The sequence below is a fragment of the Cervus elaphus genome, chromosome 21, assembly GCF_910594005.1.
Source record: "Cervus elaphus chromosome 21, mCerEla1.1, whole genome shotgun sequence".
NCBI lineage: Eukaryota > Metazoa > Chordata > Mammalia > Artiodactyla > Cervidae > Cervus > Cervus elaphus.
Window position 1 is genome coordinate 10,795,515 of NC_057835.1, and position 23,466 is coordinate 10,818,980.

The window sequence follows — 23,466 nt, forward strand, 5'->3', positions numbered from 1 at the left end:
CCTTTCCCCCCCAGAAATTCTCACTAGGGCTAGAAAAATGCTCAGAGATCTGCAAGCCTCTATCACCCCCATATACAACTCTAGTGCAGGTGTTCAGAAGGATCAACCTTTGAGAAACACTGAGATATGAAACAATAATAACAGTAACAATAATGATATTTTAATATTATTATCATAAAGCAAATTGATGTCAAAGAGCTAATAAATAGCTCTTCAACTTGGCACCCAATTTAAAGACAAATTTAAGAGATAAGGAAGCAATACAATGAATAGAGTTTGCAATGTCACACTCATTTTATAATAAAAGCTCATAATAGACAATGTGGCTGTGCCTGGAGTTAGAAAGTTCCTGCTTTGACACTTTGGTTGGGTTTCTTCGGTTGTAACAGAAACAGCCCTTGATAAATACCATCTTTCCACACCTCTCTGCAATTCTTAGCACACAGGCATGACCCAGCTGCCCAGCCCTGTCCTTCCTTGGCCACTGTCTGCACTCCACACAGGCCAGCTCCTAGGAACATATGTGCCCGGTGAACATGCTGGAAGCCCCAGATATACAAGAAGGAACAAGAAAGATGCTGGACCCAGGTCCTACCTTGGAGTCATCGGAGTCCTGACCTGGGCGGGGAAGGTTTAGAGAAAGGAAGCAGTCCACGAAGGGAATGTGCTAAGGGCTATGGCGTGGTATGGACACGCCCTGGACCCCAGAGCAGGTTAGCCCAGCCCCGAAAGGCCTTTGTCCCCTGTGATCAGAGTCCACACACTCAGTGCTGCTGAGGTTCCTTTCCGGGTCTGTCCTGTTCTTTGCATCCAGCTTTCCTCTCTCTTTTACTTAAGGTCGCACGTCCTCCTTAGGCAGCACTTTCTCTTATTTGTGTTTAAGGGGTATGTGAGGTAGGAGCTAAAGTTTGAAAGAGACAAACAATGGTTTTGTTTGCTGGAAAAAAAAAAGATGAGGACAAGGCTCCTACCTAAAACAGGGAAAGTGAAACTATCAGGACCAGGAAGACCTTCTGCCATGTTATCTTTAAACAGCTAACTATAGCATGGACCGACTGTGTAGCACAGGGCACACTGCTCAGTACTCTGTAACAACCTAAAGAGAGAACAATTTGAAAAAGAATAGACATATGTATACATATTGCTGAGTCACTCTGCTATACACCTGAAACTAACACAACACTGTTAATCAACTATGCTACAGTATAAAATTTAAATGTTTTAAGTAAATAAAACAAATAATCTGAAATATTTTTGAAAAGTCCAGGCCAAGCCTGTCTCTGCAGGCACCCCTCTGGGCTCTCAGATCTCCCTGTTCTTCCCAATTTTCATATGGGAGCAAGAGCCTGAAAAAGTTCTTTTCTTTATTGTGCAAGAAAGAGGCAAGAGAGGAAAAAGGAACATAGTAAAGGGGAGCCCTGAGCCAGCCTAACCTTATGCAGGCATGAATTTTCCACTTACTACCTGGTCCGTCCAGTCAAAGCTATAGTCTTTCCAATAGTCATGTATGGGTGCAAGAGTTGGACCATAAAGAAGGCTGAGCACCAAAGATTTGATGCTTTTGAATTGCAGTGCTGGAGAAGACTCTTGAGAGTGCCTTGGACTGCAAGGAGATCCAACCAGTCCATCCTAAAGGAGATCAGTCCTGAATATTCATCAGAAGGACTAGGATCCTGAAGCTCCAATACTTCAGCCACCTGATGTGAAGAACTGACTCACGGAAAAGACCTTAATGCTGGGAAAGATTGAGGGCATGAGGAGAAGGTGGTGACAGAGGATAAGATGGTTGGATGGCCTCACCGACTCAATGGGCATGAGTTTGAACAAACTCTGAGAGATCATGGAGGACAGGGAAACCTGATGTGCTGCAGTCTATCGGGTCACAAAGAGGCGAACACAACTTAGCGACTGAACAACAACAATAACTTAGAGCAAGTGTCTAATTTCTGTAAGCCTCAGTTTGCAAAGCAGGAACAACGGTCATGAGTATAATTAGATAATTCAGACTTAACCATTAGAACAGATGCCAGTATGCAGTGGGGTTTTAAATGTGAGTTCTGTTGCATGAGGCTGACACTCACTCTTTCTGAAGATGAGAGGAGGAGGTGTGCCCACAGGGACACAGGCTGGGACTTTTTGAAGTGGCTCATGGGCTTGTAACAGAAATCAAAAGACTTCTAAGACAGCACTGCATCCCCGGATGCACAATAAAAGCTGGCCCAGCCAGAAGACACACTCACGTCAGTGGCTCGAATACCCACCATCACTTTGCTTTTTAAGTTTAAGAGAAAAATCAACCAAACAAAACCTTTTCTCTCATTTGGTTCTTTTCATTCCTGGGTCTGTGTTCCATGCCTCACTCACCCCAAGTCTCTCTCTCTCGAGATCTGTTTTTATCACCACTTCCCCCAAGAAGTGCACTCCCTGGAGCTGCGGCTGGCTCCTTGACGGTGACACAGACATGCTGGCTCCAAGCTCAGCCAGGACCACTTTGCAGGAGGCCCTCGGAGGGCGAGGACTCTCCTGGGGGCAGGTGGTGCCTGAATGGATGGCAGATATGGGACTAAGCATTAAACAGATCAAAGGCAGAGACTCAAGGGGGACACTCACCAGCCTGCTGTGTTCACGGCAGGCTTCTGAGAAGAGGGGTCCATGCTTGGTAGTGAGCAGTAGCAATGACTGCATCAGGAGACTTATTTTAAAACTAGGAAATAAATAAAATAAAATAAAACTAGGAAAACATTTACAGTTATTTTTACTTTCCCACATCATCAATCATGGATACGAATGTCTTCAATCTCCACCAGGAAAACACAGCACCATGCAGTGACTATTACATCCACCAGAGAACTCCATCTTTGGTTCAGCATTAAAAGCTCCTGGATTTGGTCCAGGAGATATTCATTGAGCACCTACCATGTACCAAACCCTGGGTTCTCATGAAGAGTTGAACACGTGCACCTACAGCAATCGGAAGAGAGCAGGTATGGGGGCTGAGTGACAGGTGCAGGGAGCACAAGTCGTGGGGTGGGGTGGGGGATGGGGGGGACTGGAGCACTGCAGGCAAGGGGATGTGGCTGGACCAGAGCAAAGCGGCCCTGGAGGTCAGACCTGTGTCCTAAGAGAACTCAGTCCCTGTGCAAACAGAAAGCCCAGGGTCACACCACCCAGGATGGCAGAGCTGGGGTTGAAACTAGGAGGCCCAGCTCCCCTCTCAGGGTTCCTCACAGCACATGACGGCTTCCCCGACCAGTTCTTTACATCCTGGCAAATAACGACAGCAACAATGGTGGTCACTATGCCAAGTGCTATTCTAAGCACGTGGCGTCTTTATTTCTTGCAACAATACTATGTTAAAAAAAAAGTTATCATTAACCCTCATCTCACAGAGGAGTCTTTAGAGGCACAGAAAGGTTAAACAACTCAATCAAAGCCACACAGTAAGAAATACAGCTGATACTCAAATCCCAGCATTCTGAATCCAAAATCCATTTGCTGACCACCTACACTCTGCCGGCAGGCTAAGTCCATGGTCCCATCTCCGCACTGATAAAAGGGGAGCTGGGGGCCATCCTGATGTCTGAATTTCCCATCTGCCCTTTCCTCCAAAGTAATCAGGGACATTGACCTGATGTTGCCAGCTTTGACCTCCTCTAGGACACAAGCAAGATGCTCACTGCAGACCTGGCCCCACACCTGGGCAGGTGAGTCACAGTGACACTGGGCTCTGTGCCGGGGGGGCTACACCACCTTTTGAGCCTTGAATGCCGACACCGTCCATCTTTCTACTATAACCCCAGCTGGAGACTGCCAGGCCAGTTGAAAACCATGTAAGCAGTGGTCTGGGAGCAAAGCAAGAAATGGCGGGAAGATGACAGTCTCACCGAAAAGCAGCAGGGGGACAAACAGCAGTCCGAGCTCAGTCTGGGGCAGCATGCTGGTTGTGTTATTTTGCAGAAAGACAGACAGTACGTCAGTCTTCCTAAATGCTTTGAGCCTTTGCTTCCTGGCCTGCACAGTGGAAGAACTGACCTAAATCCCTTTCTTTCAGAGAAGCCTGCAGAAACCATCATAAAAGGTCTGTGCTGGGCAGGCCAAGATCTGAGGATGGAGAGCAGGGAGGGAAACAGCACTTGCTGAGTGCACTGCTTGCCAGGCACCCCCCGAAGAGTCTCGTATTCAGTATCTTTTCTCATCTTCTGATGTGGGTGTGATGAGTGTGCCTGTTTCATCGACAGGAGGCCAAGGCACAGATGGTTTGGGAACTAGTGCCGGGGCCCAGGCTCACAGAGGCGGTGTCAGGTCAGCCCCAGGGCCCGGCTCCCACCCACCGCACCACCAGCCTCCCCCACCAAGGCTCGGGGCAGGATCTGAGAAGCTTTATTATTCTCGTGTTCCGTGACTCAGCCTGTGCCCTGGTGATCCACCTGTGGGCTCAGCACCCTTGGATTCATGATGGCGCGCACGCCCAGCATGGAAACAGACAAGCGAGAGGCCTGTTCCCACCTCAATGAGATCACACCAGGGGCTGTGACACAGACATGGACAAGAGCAGCTCAGAGCAGCACGTGCTGACCAGGTCCATCCAGAGACCCCACTGGCCCCCGATTCAGCACATCTCTGCCCACCGCCATCCCCTCCCCGGATTCCATATTTCCACTGTGTATGTTCATTGCTCAGTTGCGTCCAACTCTTTGTGATGCCATGGACTATAGCCTGCCAGACGCCTCTGTCCATAAAATTCTCCAGGCAAGAATACTGGAGTGGGTAGCCATTCCCTTCTCCAGGGGACCTTCCTGATCCAGGGATCGAATGCTGGTCTCCTGCATTGTAGGCAGATTCTTTACCTTCTGAACCACCAAAGAAGCCCCTCCATATTTCCATTAATTACAACTAAACACAGAGACAGACAAGCCGGAGAGCTAATAGCCTCTCACCTCTCCCAGTCCCCTCCTCTTTTCTCAGGTGCAACCAGGGCTGCTGTTTCCAGAACACCAACATCTCTGTGGGCTGACCTGGCCGTGCCTGGAGCTGGGCTCCTCACTGCCCACCTGCACCCACCAATGTCCTGCCGCTCTGTCGGCTTCCCTCCTGCAGCCGGGACCTCTCCATCGCCTTCTGTAATGACCCTGGCTGGTTCCCCATCACCTACCACAGGGGGTCAACTACGATGGCAGACTTGAGGTCCCTCCCACCTCTGTGGACTCCCTCCAGGGGTCTGCCCCGACCACCAGGCTGTCTGCAGACAGCACCATCTTCCTGAAATAATGAGGATACGAGGTGACACGTCAAGAGTGGCTGACACGTCTTGACACGTCAAGAATCACCTTGTTTAATCCTCACAAGCACCCAACAAGGTGCAGTATACTTTGAGACCCACTCTAGAGCCAAAAAAGAGAGGCTTCGAGAAGTCAAATGACTTAAGCCCACAGAGTAAGAGGTGAGGATGGTTCTGACCCCAGATTTTCTGCCTGCAGAGCCCACGTTGCTAACACACCCGCCCAGGACTTGCTGAGTCAAGGCCCCCTTGCCCTTCAGCCTGAGCCTCAATACCGTCTCTCTTTGGGAGGCTCCTCTGTGCCCGAGTAGACATGCGCCTTCTTCATGGTGGTCCTGCGCTCCATCACAGTCTCCACCAGGGAACTGAAGACTCCAAAGAATTTAATTCTGAGCACAGCCCCTCCTGAAGCCAGTCCCCACTGGTGTCTGAGAAACTCAAGGGACCACCCTTCTGCCATGTGTCTTGCCCAAGGCCAATTGGGGCCGAGGGACCAAATTAATTCATTTGATGAAGGCATACGAGAGCCTGGATGCTCTCTGGGCTGTAGGTTTGGGGGGTATATTATACTGATTTCTTGCTCTCTTTTCTCTCCAGTTTTAGTTGTGGGTACTTTTTCTTTGGTGGAGGGAGTGGGGAAGTTAGTTGAGGGGTGACCCAGAACAAAGGAAACAGAGAACTTGTTGCTGAGTCCTGTATGGAGCTTTAGGCTTTAGGAGAGAAAGGGACGTTCACCAAGCAAGGAGACCCCAAGGGCGAGGTTGCCCCACAGTGTGGGATCCAGACCCAGAGGCCAGGCTGCCTGCTTTCAATCCAGCTTGGCCATGCTCACCAGCCATGTTAACCTCAACAAGCCTCCTTTCCTGATAGATGGAATGAGGGCAAAGTATTGCCCTCATTAGAGTTGCTGTGAGGGTGAGATGAGTTAATAAATGAAGCAATCTCAGAAATATGTCTAGCTGTATTATTATTTTGAAATTGAAAGTGTAGTCTCAACTCTCAAGGGCTGCACAAAACTTGAGAGAGTTTTCTCCATCCATTTAAAATAATCTCTCTACATTTTAAATAATGCAGGATGGTTTATAATGAAATAGTCATTGATCTGGATGGATGCAACTCATATAACAGAATAACAAAGTAGGAATCAGGAGAGCTGGGTTTTCAACCCAATTCTGTCTCTAACCAGCCACGTAACTTTGGGGCAAGTTTCTTAACCTCTCCTACCTGCATTTTCTTCGACTACAAAGCAGATATCATGGTGATGACTTGGATGCTTTTGGCAAGAATTCGAATAGATAGCTTAGTCTATTTTTTAGTACCTAGTCCAGTTGAAAAGTGCCAAGATCACTCTATAGAGATAGAACAGACTTTTCAACAAATGATGTCGAGACAGTTGGACACTGACTTGCAAATGAATGCAGGTGGACTCTTACCTCATACCATATACAGAAATTAACTCAACTACCATACGACCCAGCAATTCCACTCCTGAGTACAGATCTGAAAAAAACAAAACACAAATTTAATAAGACATGTGCACCCCAGTGATCACAGTAGCACTATTTACAATAGCCAAGACATGGAAGCCACGTAAGGCTCTACTGACAGATGACTGGATAAAGAAGATGTGGTACATATATGCAGTGGAATACTACTCAGCCATAAACAAGAATGACATTTTGCCATTTGCAGCAGCATGGACGAACCTGAGTAAGTTATACTAAGTGAAATAAGTCAGACAGATGCAGACAAATATTATACAATATCACTTAAATGTGAAATCTAACGAATACAACAAATTAGTGAGTATGACAAAAACAGAAGCAGATTTCACAGATGCAGAGAACAAAGGAGCGGTTACCAGTAGGAGGAAGGAAAGGGAAAGGCAAAGAGATACAAACTGTTAGGTATAAAATAAGCTACAAGGGTATACTATACAACATGGGGACTCTGCCAATATTTTATAATAACTTAGGTGGAGTATAACCTTGAAAAATTGTGAATCACTATATTGTACCTCCATAACTTACATAATATTGTATGACAACCATACTTCAATAAACAAATAATAGTGTTTTAAATTAACTCAAAATGGACTAAGGACTTACATGCAACAGCTAAAACTTTATAGTTTCAGAAGAAAACATAGGTATAAATCTTCTTCCCACATGGAGTGAGTTCAGAGGGCTTCTTGGGTCTGGTCTGAGCAGCTCCAGCCTTCAAGAGTTTCCTCTGAGAGAAGCTAGAAGCACACAGGAAGCGTTAATTCTCCTCTCCTGCTCCAAGGACCAGGCTCTGGCCTTTGGAATCACTGAAAAAGCTTTCTCTGAGTCCAGGTCTGTCTGGCTAATCTGGGATTCAGAATTAGGAAAGCCCCTGACCCATATATAATGACATAAGCCACTTCCTTTATGCGTTACAGATGTATTGGCATCCAACTGCCTAATAGAACTCTCAGGTGGTTCAAAACTCAGGTCATTACTAACAAGTAATGTCATCCTCCAAGCCCCTCCATATCCCCAACAACTACCTCTAAATGGCAGGTAAAAGGGGCTTTAGCTGAAGTGCACATAGAAGAAAATAAAGCATGGAAAATGAAAAACTTGACTCCACTAGGTGGGTAGAGAGGAATCCCACCACAAGGGTCATAGCTGAGCAGAGGATTTTCACTAGCTAAGGGAGCAAAGAAGGAAATTCCAGAGAGTGGGTTGCCTTGAGAATTGTCCCAGTGATGAGACAGTAGAGAAATATTCATAGAACAGAGAAAAGCTCCTTGTGGATAAACCCAGATTTCAAAGGGAGATGAGTAGAGAAGACTCGTGGGTGATGTCATTTTTTTTAATCAAGCTATAATTGGCATGTGACACTATACCTTTGAGGTGTACAATGTGTTGATTTGATACATTTGCATATTTCAATATGATTGCCCTGACACCTCCATCATGTCACATAATTATCATTTCTTCATGTGGTGAGAAAACTTAAGGTCTAGTCTCCCAGCAACTCAGAGGCATAAAATACAGAATTGTTGACTACAATCACAGTTCTGAGCCCTCCATCTCCAGAACCTATTTATCGTCTAATTGCAAGTTTGTACCCTGTGACCGATATCTCCCCTACAGCCCCCCGGGAACCACCATTCTACTTTCTGTTTCTCCAAGATTGGCTTTGTAGAGTCCATGGATAAGCAACATCATACAGTATTTGTCTTTCTCTGTTGGACTTATCTCACTCAGCCTCATGTCCTCAAGATCCACCCACATTGTCACACACGGCAGGACTTCCTTCTCCCTCACGGCTGAATAATACTAGTACATCGTGTGTGTGTGTGTGTGTGTGTCCCACATCTTATTTATCCATTGGTCCGGTTGTGTGTGTGTGAGTGTGTGTGTGTGTGTGTGTGTCCCACATCTTATTTATCCATTGGTCCAGTTGTGTGTGTGTGTGTGTGTGTGTGTCCCACATCTTGTTTATCCATTGGTCCAGTCCTTCCACTGACAGACATTTGCCTCCATCTCCTGGGTTGGTGAGTTATGTCTCCATGACCATGAGAGTGGGTGACGGCATTGCTGATAGAAGGAGAAAGGCATTCACTGTCACACTGGGGACCCAGTTAGGGAGTTTCTGGATGAAAGTAACATGGTAATGTACTTGCTTTCTCATTAAAGATCACTGCGGTAGAGGGTGGAAGTTGGAGTAAAGGCTGACTGACTGGAGGCAAGAAAACCCACCAAGCAAAAGCCTATCAGCAAGGCCCCAAAACAAGCAAGAGTGAATCGTCAAGGGCGCTGCAGGGGAAGCAGGCAAACACAGATGGACTCGAGGACCATCGCGGTCAAGGATGTTTGGATGGCATTTGTGACGTGCCACTTGCCAGCCGTGGGACTCCAGGACAATCATTTCAACTCTCTGCTCAGCATTAACTGTTGGATCCACTCCCAAGGTGAGGTCAGGATTAAATGAGGGAGTGGATACCTACATGCTTTCTTCTGACTGTGGTAAAATTCATGGAATGGAAAGTCCACCGTGTTAAAGTGTGCAATTCAGTGGCTTTGAGTATATTTGCAATGCTATGCAACCATTGGCACTGATTTCAGAAGATTCTCATCACCCCAAGATGGAATGATACACTCATTACCAGTCAGTTCCCAGCCTTTGGCATCCACTAATGTACTTTCTGACTCTATGGATTTGCCTATTCTGTATATTTTATTTAAATGTAATCACCCGATACGTGGGCTTTCATGTCTGGCTTCTGTCATTTATCTTGATGTTTTCAAGATTCATCCACATTGCCGCATATATCAAGACTTCATTCCTTTTTATGTCTTAATAACGGATTTCATGGTATGTATATTCCACATGCTGTTTATCTCTTCATCAGTTGATGGATATTTTGCATTGTTTCCACTTTAGCACTATTAGGAATAATGCTGCTCTGAATATTTGTGTACAGGTTTTTGTTTCAATGCCCTTTTTTAAACTAAAAGACATTCATTCACTTAATTTGATTATTTACTCAGCACCAGAGGGTGTGCTAGGTTCTGGGGTGAGAACCATCCACAGGACAGGTAAGGTGCCTGACCTTTAGGTGTATACATTTTATTGGGGGAGAGAAGCAATAAATGAGGAGGCAAATAAATAAACAAGGTATCAGGCGGGCCAAAAAATTCATCTGGGTTATCTCATAAGACTAAATGAAAATGTTGGCCAACCCAATAATGCAAATGGTGATGTCTTGTGAAATGGAAAGAGAGCAATGATAGAGCAGAGCAATCGATGAAGGAAGAAGTGAGGATTTAGACAGGATGATCCATACATCAGTCAGGGTTCCAGATAAAGAGGAACATTAGAATGTGCATATACAGAGAGAGATTTATTTTAAGAAACTGGTTCATGAGATTGTCATGGTCGGCAAGTCCAAACTCTGCAAGGTGGGCCAGCAGATTGAAGATCCATGGAATAACCCATGTGGCAGCTCAAGTCCAAAGGTTATTCACTGACAAAATACCCTCTTGCTTGGGGAGGTCAATCTTTATTCTAGAACAAGACCTTCAACTGATTAGATGAGGCCCACCCACATCAGAGAAGGCAATCTGCTTTACTCAATTCACCCATTTACAGGTTACTCTCATCCACAGAAACACCATCACAGAAACATCCAGGGTAACATGTACTCCATCAGTCTCAGGTATGATGGCCTCACCTAGTTGACAAGAAATTAACTGTCATAATCAAGAAAGGTACCCTTGAGGAGCAGTAATTCTGGCTGTGATGTGAGGAGCAGGAGCTGTCTATGCAAAAAGCTGGAGGGAAAGCATGCCAAGCAGAAGGAACATGTGCAAAGGCCTCAGGGAGGCAAACTATACAAATTAACTGGGGACTGAGGCAGATCAGAGCGGTGATATCAGGAGGTGAGCAGAGAAGATGCAAATGGAAGGACATTCTTTTCAGAGAAGGAGAAGAGCTTGTGGTCGCTCCTACATACTCCACTGTATCAGATGACCAACCCCCAAAGCCACATTCTGCTGTGGGAGGTGGGCTGGAAACAACATTTCCAGGCAGCCACACAAAAAGAAATCATCAGGGCTTTTGAAAGAAAACACCAGGAAAGGGAACATCGAACATAAATATCATTTCTCATGGCTCTTTCCCACGCTTCCAGAAACAGACAAATTTACTTCTAAACAGTCCTGCTGAGTCTGCCTCTATCACCCGCCTTAGGAAGGCTGCATCTGGGTCAGCTGGGATGCGGGCTGCCTTCAGTAACATTCGCATTTCGTGGCTTAGACAGCACCTCGGCCCACGGAAGCTTGATTTCCCCCAATATCCCAGCAGCGGCCCATCACCTTGATTGCTTCTGATTAAGGCAAACTGAGAAAAATGAAGAAGAGACATCTGTTCTCTTTCTGTCACTTGAGCCAGCAAACACCTGTAGTCAGTGAGGTCACTCAAAACCAACGTGAAAGTGAATTCCCAACACAAGGAGCCTTGATGCAACATAAGGAATTAAAACTTGGCTCTGTCCTCCGTTCAGAAGGAAAATCACAGGCTGCCTTTCACCAGAACCCACTGCCTGTGTGTCTCGGTCACACAAGTCTGCCAGGGGAAGTGCTGGCTTGTCCTACCTCTTGACCCCGTCTTTGCACCTGTCATCTGTCCCTACCTGTGACAAATGCATGCCAGCGCCATCTGTGAGGAAGCACTGGGCACCACTGCCTCTCACCTGGCTGGCCGTGCAGCCTCCTCCTGGGCTCCTTGGACGCTCCCCGGCCCCTCCTTGAGTTCCCCGTGCTGCTTTCCGGCCATGGTCCCCCCCTTCCTCCTTCTTCTCTCTGCAGACCTCACTTCAAACCTCTGATCAAGCCCCAAGGCTTTCCCTTTTTCCGGCAAGTCATGCTGCCTTTCACCTCTGCACCTTTGCACAGGTGTTCCTCCTACCTGGAACATCCCTCCTCTGCAGCCCCCCACCTTAAGGTCATTGATGAGTTAACCCGGATCCCTCCATTAAGTCTCAGCTTTGGAAACCCTGTTGTTTTCATTAGAACCAAAGTCTATTATACAGAATGAAGTTAGTCAAAAAGACAAAAACAAATATCTCATATTGATAGATATATCGGGAAGATCTCCTGGAGAAAGATATGACAACCCACTCTAGTATTCTTACCTGGAGAATCCCATGGACAGAGGAGCCTGGCAGGATACAACCCATGGGGTGGCAGAGTCAGACACAATTGAGTGGCTAATGTACAACACATAAACATGGAATATAGAAAAATGGTAATGAGGAACCTATTTGCAGGGCAGAGATAGAGGTGCACCTGTGGAAAAGAGACTTGTGGACGGAGCAACGGAAGAGGAGGATGTGCCAAATGGAGAGAGTAGCACTGACATGCACACACTGTCATGTATAAAACAGATAACTGGTGGGAAGCTGCCGGATAGCACAGGGAGCCCAGCCCGGTGCTCTGTGATGACCTGGGGGCGTGTGATGGGCTGGGGCGGGAGGCTCACGAGGGAGGGGATATGTGTATACGTACAGCTGATTCCCTTATAGCAGAAACCAACACACTACTGTAAAGCCGTTGTCTTCCAATTAAAACAAGGAACAAAAGTCCCAGACGGTTGTTGTCACTGTTGTTCAGTCACTAAGCTGTGTCCGACAATTGTGACCCCATGAACTGCAGCACGCCAGACTCCTCTGACCTCCACCATCTCCCAGAGTCTGTTCAAACTCATGTCTGTTGAGTCGGTGATGCCATCCAACCATCTCATCCTCTGTTGTCCCCTTCTCGTCCTGCCTTCAATCTTTTCCCAGCATCAGGGTCTTTTCCAGTAAGTCGGCATTTCGCATCAGGAGGCCAAAGGAGCTTCAGCTTCAGTATCAGTCTGTCCAGTATATATTCAGGGTTGATTTCTTTTAGGATTGAGTGGTTTGATCTCCTTGCAGTTCAAGGGACTCTCATGAGTCTTCTCCAGCACCACAGTTCAAAAGCATCAATTCTTCATACTCAGTCTTCCTCATGGTCCAACTCTCACATCCGGCAAGTTCCTGAGGCACTTGACCAAACACGAATCCCGGGTGTCAAAACAACCTTCACGTGTATCCCCACCACACTGCTCACTGTGGACCCCCAGGGCCCAGGAGGGTACCAAGCAAAGGGCAGGTGCATATCACTACTTTTTGAAGGAATGAATGAATGAATGGCACTGTGATGGTCTCTGGGTATACAATGTTAAAGACACTTAAGACCATCACTGTGTCATCCACTCATTCAGGTCAGTTCCCAGGCAGGAACTGAGGTCATTCATTCCCACCTCAAGCCCTGGCTACTGACCTCCCTGGGCTATGATTTTCTCCTTTGCCAAGCCCGGAGGATGTACCCCCAGCTTGCAGTGAGTCTGGACGGAAGAGCCCTGGGGGACCCTTGAGGCTCTCCTTTGCTGTGGTGATGTGAGATGCTAGTCTGTGAAGCGCCAGCACACCTGGAGAAGTTCTGACGTTTCACATTAATTCAAGGAAATGCAGAGATTCCATGAGGACAAACCACCTTAAATTTTTTAAGTCAGAAAACCACATTACATGAGTCAAGTGAGTGTTAACAAGAACGCCTCTGCTTCAAAGTTTAAGCTCTGGCAGCACGATAATAGGTCAGACCTAATGAAATTGGCATTTCTGCAAATTGAAACACGTCGACTAGCAGCAATCTTAGATCATTTTACTGGATGGGCCCCTTTACAACCCAGGCTTTTTCTTCCACCAAACCTTCATCCACACTGTGCCCCTGTTTTCAACATCCTTCTGCCTGCAGCACCCCACTTAGTCCTCCATAGACAGATAGTCCCCAACTTATGATGATTCAACTTAGGATTTTTTTACTTTAGGATGATGCAAAAACAATTAGCATTCAGTAGAAACCATACTTCAGATTTTGGATTTTGACCTTTTCCCAGGCTAGCTGTATACAGTAAGCCCTTCTGTCATGATGCTAGGCAGTGAAATTGTGCCATGGCTCCCAGGAAGCCCTTTGATCACAAGGGTAAAAGACCAACACTCTGGCAAGCATTTTCTGCCCAGACAGCTGTACTCAATTATGTGCCACGGTCCACAGTTCATCATAAAGCAGACTTTGTGTTAGATGATCCTGCCCTACCGCTGATGTTTGGAGCATGTTTAAGGTGGGCTGTGATGTAATGTCAGGTGCAATAAGTGTATTTTCACATTTTTTTAGAAAAAGAAAGTTGCTTCAATCAGATAATCTGGCAAAAGAGAAAAACAAATATATAATAATGCATATATGTGGAATATGAAAAAATTGTACAGATGATCTTATTTACAAAGCAGAAACAGACACACACCCATGTAGAAAACAAACATATACCAAGGGGGCAAGATGGGTGGGATGAATTGAGAAATTGGGATTGGCAGAGATACACTATTGATGTCTTGTGTTGTGTTAGTAGCTCAGTTGTGTCTGACTCTTTGTGACCCCATGGACTATTGCTCCTCTGTCCATGGAATTCTCTAGGCAAGAATACTAGGGTGGGTTGCCATTCCCTTCTCCAGGGGATCTTCCCAACCCAGGGATCAAACCCATGTCTCCTGAATTGCAAGCAGATTCTTTACCATCTGAGTCACTAGGGAAGCCAATACACTATTGAAACTGTGCGTAAAATATACAACTAATGAGAACCTACTGTTATAGCACAGGGAACTCTACTCAATGCTCTGTGGTGATCTACATGGGAAGGAATCCAGAACAGAAGGGATATATGCAGACGCTAGCTGATTCATTTTACTGTACAGCAGAAACTAACTCAACAATGTAAAGCAACTATACTTAAAATCTTTTAAAACAAATGTTTTTTTTCTTTTTTAAAGAATTTTATTAAAGTATTGTTGCTTTACAATATTATGCTAATTTCCACTCTCACTCAGCTTTATATATATATGTGTATGTGTGTATCAGTTCAGTTCAGTTCAGTTGCCCAGTCATGTCTGACTCTTTGTGACCCCACGGACTGCAGCACGCCAGGCCTCTCTGTCCATCACCAACTCCCAGAGACAAATATGTTAAAAATAAATACATAAAAAACTTAAAAAAAGAGAGAAAATCCAGCAATCTGGGGAAAAGGTGGACTTACGTCCTAAGACCAACTCAAAAGATTCTGTGCAGGCATGGCGATGTTTAAAGAGAGGAATGGAAGTGAGGGAGTCAAGAAGGCAGGAGGTTGGGTTCTGCACCCTTCTCCACTGCATGCAGACTGGCTTGCTCTTCAGATGTTACTTTGTCTATATGATGTGCTGTAGGACTGCGAAGGGGACTATTGGAGGTAGAGAGCCAGTTATTCTTTACTGATGACACTTTCAACTTGCAATGAATTTATGGAGACATGACCTCATCGTCAGTCAGGGAAGATCTGTGGCTCCTGGCTAACTCCTAATCATCCTTCAGAGCACAGTTCGGGCATCACCTCCTCCAGGAAGTCTTCCTCAAGCACAGTGTTAGCTATCTACTGCTACATAATGGTATTACCACAAACTTAAGGGGCAAACCAATATACACTGTATTGTTTGACAGCTCCTATGGGTCAGGATCCCAACCATAGCTTAGCTGTGTTTTCTACAAGGTTATCATTGAAGTATCTGCTGGGGCTGAGTTCTCATTTCAGCCACTGATGTGGTGGCTGGAAAAAATTCCTTACTGCATGCATCTCTCCAAAGGGCAGTTCACAAGGCCACTTCCTTCATCAAAGCCAGGCAGGTAGCAAGATGGGCATTCTACTCTCATTTAACATAATTGAGTGTTATCAGTTACCTCTGCTATTTTCTACTGGATAGACAGAAACTGCAGGTCCTTTGTGGAGAGGTCATTACTAAAGGACCTGAGTGCCAGACAGTGGGGAAAAGAAGAGGGACATCTCAGAGTTTATCTACTATAGCCAACAGGACTGAATTATGGATCCTCCTTGGCATACCCACTGCCTCAGGCATGCCTATACCTTTAGCTTTGCTACATAAACATAATGATTTTCTGCTTATGTGCCTCCACTCCCCCAATAACTTGTGAGATTTTTGCTGGATGGAAAAAACACCATAAGTATCACAATGCCTGGCACATAGCAGACAGTGAGTACACACTTGATAAACTCACTAATTGATGGCATGGATGCTAAATGGACAAGTCACTGGACAACCCAGACCAAAAGTATCTCCTAGGCTGCATCTATGTTCAGTCAAGCCTGGATATACTAAACCCAGTCGTTACATTCCACAGTTAAATTACCAAATTGAAATTAGATGAATGAAATAATTAGAGGAAATTTCACTGCACTAAAGAGCAGAGGCACTAATTGAGATTTTGTGACAGCCCATCAAAGATTGGTTCTGGATGCACCTGAGGTGAACATTCTGCTTGCAGAATTAAATGACCCAGCAACAAGCCCCTCCTCAGATGTGAGTTCTGGGGTCAGCACTGCTATATCGAGATCACTAAACAGAGAAAAAGCAAACACGAGAATGAAGAGGGGCTGGAAAGGAAGAGAGGGCAAAAACACTGGCAAGAACAAGGGAATGAGATGTAAAAATATTAAAATTAGATATTTAGTCTGTAGTAGCCAAAGACACTCCAAAGAAATGGATGGGGCTTATGGAGATAAAAAGATGGTGGAGGGTCAAACCCAGCTTCTAAAAATAAGTGACTAAACCAGGGAGAACCTCAAACCCACATCTCTGCCAGGATTTAGGGTGTTTAGACCTATGATACTTAAAACTTCCTGTTTATGAAATACCTATGATAGGGCAGGCTTGGTGCTAGGAACTAGGGACACAATGCTATCAAGACATACCTGGTCCCTGCACTCATAGAGTGTACACCCCACCATGGAGAAAACTGATTAGAAACAACAGGTGAGTAAAGTACCACAACAGTTTCAACCTGGGATTGTCTACCCAATAAATGGCTTTGGTGGCAATGATAAAGGCTGCTCTCCATCATCACTAGTTTTCCTAGCTCAGTTATTTAATCTGAGCTTATTTAATCTCAGTTATTTAATCTGAGCTTATTTAATCTGAGTTATTTAATCTGAGCATCAATGTCTTCACCTATAAACTGTGGCTAATGATCTCTATCTGCCACATCAGCGCTGGTATTAAGTCAGTGGCTCAGATGGTGAAGAAGCCGCCTGCAGTGCAGGAGGCCTGGATCGGGAAGACCCTGTGGAGAAGGGGAATGGCAACCCACTTCAGTGTTCTTGCCCAGAAAATCCCACAGACGGAGGGGCCTGGCAGGCTACAGTCTATAGCAGGTTGCAAAGAGTCAGACACATCTAAGCAACTAACACACACACACACACACAGAGTCAGTTAATGAAAATATAAACCACATAGTACATGGCATTGGGAAGACCTTTAATGTCACTGCTATTACTATCCAATTTAATTGTCCAGTTGCATTTCCAATTTAAGTCCTAATACTATGCTGGACTATTAGGAGATGCTTGGTTTCCGTGGGTTGATCTCTGAGACTGGGCTTTTTGACATAGCATGCAGGCAGCATTGCTGTTTAGATACAGATGCATGTTTTCATAAAGAAAACGATCATATTTCTTATTTTATGAGCCAGGGGAAGTTATTAAATGAAATAGTTCCCTTCCTGATTGTCAACCATACTATCACTACCCCCCAGCCAGTCATGCTAAAATTAGTAACAACCTTACTGATTCAGAAACCCAAACGGGTATACAGATAAATCAACAAAATAACATGTCTACATGATATTATGGTCCAAAAAGGAAAAACAAAACACGTGTCAGCAGACCTGGTTTCCAGTAGTAATAATGTGCCATTGGCTCATTTATGATCTTGAGAAAATCACTTTCCCTCTTTAGGTCAAAGCATACGCCCTTTAAATTTAAATTAAGTAAATTAGCAGTCAGGCTCAGATAGTCTCCTTTTTTTTTTTTTTTTAACAGATAGTGTACAGAATTTTCCCCCACTGGAAAAAGAAAGACAGCTGGTAAGGTAAGAATCTCTAGGGTCTCTTAGCTCTTTGCTTGCAGGCGTATGGTGGGATTGTTTTCCCCATCCCTGATGAAGTTAGATACATTCATGTTACTTGTTCTCACCTATGGATGTGAGTAGAAGTGACTTGTGTCACCACTAGTCATAAGGTTCAAGGTCTCACATGATTCACTCCAGTCTTTCTTTCCCTCTGACATGGGTGATTTGCAACATTTGAGATGGTGCTGTTCCATCAGCCTGGTCTCTGAATGCCCTCCATGCTGACCAATGAGATCATGGATGTGTTGTTACCCATCCTATCCTGATAGAGGGAACTGTGATGAGGGAGGGAAGGATAATCCAATTCCAAAGAGAAGGAGTCTGGTCAGAGGAGGAACTAACAAAATCAAGAGCTGAAACTGTCCTTGAAAGGCCTGCAGGGCCAGTTCTCAGAGCAGGTCACCTGAGAATTATCTCTAGAACATACACACAAAGACCCTCTTTCCCCAGGGACTTTCAGACCTGGAATCATTTGTGATGTGGCTGGTGTTTGGGTGGGATCTGGGAAAAGCTGGTAGATTATCAAGGTCAGCAGCTGTGGAGGGTCTAAATCACATGTGTCTCTAGTCTACAGGGCGGCTGCCATTCTCCTGGCCATACCAGGCAAAGGACAGACAGAGCTAACTGGTGACATCCTGGTGCCTTAGAGAGAGAGCAGGACCATCTGGATTGGAGGTCCTGGTACACTTTTCTAATTCTGGCAGCTCATGAATCTGAGATTCAGTTGTGCTGGGAAAACACAATGCAACCAAAGCTGCCTGCCTGGAGAACCCTCTAAATTATTGGTCCCCAACAGTTTAGGCATCAGGGATCAGTTTTATGGAAGACAATTCTTCCATGGAACCAGGGGGCAGGGTGGTGGCGGTTTTGGGATAATTCAAGTACATTACATTTATGTGCACTTTATTTCTATTATCATTACATCAGCTCTACCTCAGATCATCAGGCATCAGATCCTGGAGGCTGGGGACCCCTGGTCTAAATAACAAACAACACCAGTTAGAGAGGTGACTTTGCAACAAAGGAGGGAGTGACTGTGGGTGAGTTATTCATCTTTTCTCGAATAAGGCCAGTGCCGTGAGCCTGGAGGGGGCGGGCTTAATAAATGGCAGTGGGAGAAATGTAGGTTAACCCCAGAAGGAGAACACGTCAGCGAGGGTTATGAAACACCAGGAGGAGTGACGGATGAGGTTGTGTCATCTGCTCCCCCTGAAGGTCCCCAGCAAGGAGATGGAAAGTTCTCCTCAAAGTCAGATGTTGAAGGACAGACAAGTCCAGGCCCCGCCTAGTGGGAGGTGGGGTTGAGGTCTCGAGTAGGGGGTAGGTTGCATTGTGGGGAAGTGGTGATAATAAATTCCATTCCTCTTTCCTACGCAGGTTCTCAACAGACTGAGAAATCAGATGATCAGCAAGGCAGAGTCAGGTCAGCCTATAACCTGGGAGTGAGGGCCACAGAGGTCGGTGCAACGATCTGCATGAGCAGACCAACCAGCAGGAGCCCAGTGGCCCTCTGGCCGCACATGGGGACAGAGCCCTGGAAGGGCCCCTCCCAGGGGTGTCTCTGCATCACCCTGCTCTCTGAAGCAGAGTAAGGGCCGGGCCAAGCGGAGCGTGTCCCGTGTGACCTCGTCCACTCTCACTCCTGTGCCTGGGACAGAGGGACGGCCCAAGCAATGGGATCATGTCCAGTGGGATCCCTACTAGGGAAGGGGCTCCCAGGGAAGCAGGAATACCCCCTCCCCAGTTCCAGTCACTTCCTGACTCTCTCCACTGCATGATGTCCAAGTGTTGTCCAGGACCTTCAAGTTCATTATCACGTTTAATCTCTTGACAACCCTGGGAGAAAGGCACCAACACCACACGCAGCTCACAGACGAGCAGACTCAGGTGCTGAGAGGGTATCAGCCAGTGGAGACAGGCCAGGCTTCGGATCCCATTTGCTCTGTCCCTTGTATTTTTTTTTAATGCCTAAGAATGAAAGTGAAGTCACTCAGGCATGTCTGACTCTTTGCAACCTGATGGACTGTAGCCTACCAGGCTTCTCCATCCAGGGGATTTTCCAGGCAAGGGCATTGGAGTGGGTGCCATTTCCTTCTCCAGGGAAGTCCTGGCAAAGAGCAATCCTTTACTTTGGGAAAATCTTACCAATAACATAGGCAGAAGTTAGATATCCATACTGATATTAAATTATTCTCCATCCCTAAAAGCCACTCTACCCAAAGACCAAAATGGTTTTACAGGGAATGTTACCCAAAAGTGTCTGAGAGACACAAGAGAAGAGAGGAAAGAATCTCTGATGCCCAGAGTTCAGATCCCATCGTTTGAAAGGCCAAAGACCTGCTGGGGAGAAAGGGGAGGAGATGGGCCAGGGCCATCCAGCTGGGAGCTAAACCTCGTAGCTGTGGATCCCAGTCTTCATTCCTCGCTGGCTTCCTCCACCAGGACACGGGCACCTGTGAACCCATATACACTCAAATGCACAAGGACATGGTCTGAGCCACCGCTTATGGATCTGTCACCATGTAACTTTAGGCAGGTCACCTAGACACTTGATTCTAAGTTCTTAGAACCAAGCAAGAAACCATCCTAATATCAGGTCCACCTGCTCACAAATTCTCTTGTGAGAGAATAGCCAGGAGGCGTTATACAAGTAACTAAGAGATGGAAAATAAAAATCTAAAGTTGGGGCTGCTTTTGCAGAGGGCAGCACTTCCAAGGAAGGAGATGGTATTGATTCTGCATAGTTATATCATCTCCTTTGCTCCGGACCAGGGCTGAAGGGACTTTCCCTCGACTCCCTGTGGCTTTGTCCAGGTTTAAGGCTTGAAAATTTCTTCTTAGTTCCTTATACTTACAACCTTTTCTATTTTGTGATCAAGACAACTCAAACTTTAAATTCAGGCTGAGAGCTCTGGAAAGTACCTCCTCCCTATGCCCATGGAAACAGCCCCAAGGCCCAGGATAACTCTAGAGACAGGATAAGGACTGGTTACGACTGACCTACCCTCTGCACCCGCGTGTTTTGAAAACTCATTTAAATCCTTTTTAAGTTAAAAAAATCCCCTCAAGGAAAGAAAGGTAGTGAAGCAAAGCATCCAAACAGCTCACAACTGAAACATTTTGTTCCAGAAAATTTTTCCCCCCAACTGTGGTGATAATGCAGCAAGAGGAAAAGAAATATTTTTGAAGGTTATGTCACTTCTGCAACCAGAAGTCGGAGTCATCCATCAGTGCTTGAAAGTTATATAGATTCCTCCGCAAGTCAATGAATGTCCACTTACTGTGGGTAGAAACGGACAATGGGAGGCACAGGAATGGATAAGCGGGGAGGGAGGTCAGTGATGCTTCCTGGTTGACAGCCTGGGTATCAAACAGAAGAAATCAACCAACTGTATGTATTTATAAAGACCCATGAAAGGAAATGATCTCATGCAAGAGCTCACACATGACCCAGAGAACAAGCCCCCACCTCACGGAGCACATCCTTGTGGAATGAGACAGACCTCCACCAAGTGAGCAAATAATTTCAGTGAGTAACCAGAGCTAGGGCTTCCCTGGTTGCTCAGTGGTAAAAGAATCCACCTGCCACTGCAGGAGATGCAGGAGCCAGGAGTTCGATCCCTGGGTGGGGAAGATCCCCTGGAGAAGGGAACAGCAGCCCACTCCAGTATTCTTGCCTGGGAAATTCCATGGACAGAAGAACCTGGAGGGCTACAGTCCATGGGGTTGCAAAGAGTTGGACACGATTTAGCCACTAAACAACAACAACCAGTGCTATGGGAAAAATAAATCAAGTGAGTCATTGAGGGCATACAGGCTGAGAGGCTAGTGCTACATGAAGTTAGCTTATTGTCAGCATCCCTGGACCTGTTTCCACTTGTCAAATGAGATATTGGACCGATTTCTGAGGGTGCTTTCAGTTCTGAGATTGCCAACCTAAAGAGGGCTCAAGGCAGCCCACTTATTTTATAGGGTATGTGCAATGGCACCTACAACTTGCAATGCATTAAACTGAGAAGACTAACATTCTCTTCTTGGTGATGGTTTAGTTACCAAGTCATGTCTGACTCTTGTGACCCCTATATAGCCCGCCGATCTTCCTGACTCAGGGATCGAACCCGGGTCTCCTGCATTGCAGGCAGATTCTTTACCACTGAGCCACCAGGGAAGCCAGCTTTATACAAGGCTTTGCTATCTGTATGTTCACACACATTTTCCTATTGATCATTCATGCCTCACCCTCACCCTCAGGGTGACAAGGCTCCTCTCATTATCCTCATGTATAAACAAGGAAAACTGAGGATCAAAGAAGTCAATCAACTCACCTAACAGCTTATAAGAAAGGGAGCCAGGACCCAACCCAGACAGTCTGACCAAATCGCTCCTCTTCCCGCTGCACAAGGCCCCCTTCGCTCTGACTGGACCCCCAGGTCCACATCCTCAAAGTTAGATTGTTTCTCAGTCTTAGGCCAGATCACTTCTCTTAATAAAACAAACCAGGTTCTTTGGTCTCTACAAATCAGGTTAATCTCTCATCACACAACATTGTTCTAAAAAGATTTCAAGGGGCTCATGGAATTAAAAACAAACAAGCAAAAAAAAAAAAAATCAAACTTATAGAAACAGAGAGTAGAAAAGTGGCTGGTTGCCAGAAGCTGAGGGGTGGGGATAAAAGGAGAGGTTTGTAAAAGAGTACACCTTTCAGCTGTAAGATGAATAAAATCTAAGGATCTAACATATAATTTGGGGGTTAGGGTTGGTAACACTGTATTGTCTAGCTGAAACCTGCTAGGAGCGTAGAACTTAAATGTTCTCACTAAAAATAATAATAATAACAACAGAACACAGATTCACAGACATAGAGAACACGCTTGTGGCTGCCATGTGAAAGGATGGGGGTAAGGGACAGGTAGGGAGTTTGGGATGGACATGACACACGGCTCTATCTGAAATGGATAACCAACCAGGACCGAGTACAGCACAGAGAACTCTGCTCAATGCAACATGCCAGCCTGGATGGGAAGGAAAGACTGGATACATGTACATACGGCTGAGTCGCTTGCTGTGCATCTGAAACTATAACGGCATTGTTAACTGGATATACTCTAATGTAAAATAAAAAGTTTAAATAATAAATAAATCAACATGTGATGTGATGGATGTGAAAATTAACTAGATGAAAGGAACCCTTTCCTAATGTATATGAAAACCAAATCATCATGATGAACACTAAATATCCTCCAACTTTGTCAATTATGTACCTCAATAAAACAGAAGGAAAAAAAAAAAAAGAATCAAGCAAACCTAGGGGAATAGTAGCTGGGGAAAAAAATGAAGTCAACCGCTGGGAACCCACATTTTCCCTCTGTGTCAGCATCTCAACAGTCCTAACACATCTGCAGGGCAGAGCTCATTAACCAAGCTCAGAGATGAGCACTTCTGGCACAGAGCATAATTTATTTCACTTCGGTTTCTTGTCTCCTGCAGATTGAGGCCTTCTTTACATACTATGTTTTGCACTTAAAAAAAAATACACAGGACAATGATATCTTTGGTGGAGACTTTTTCTTTTTTTTCCATCAGGCTGATGTTGAGAAAAGCAATCTGACTCCCTGCCCCTCTCCTC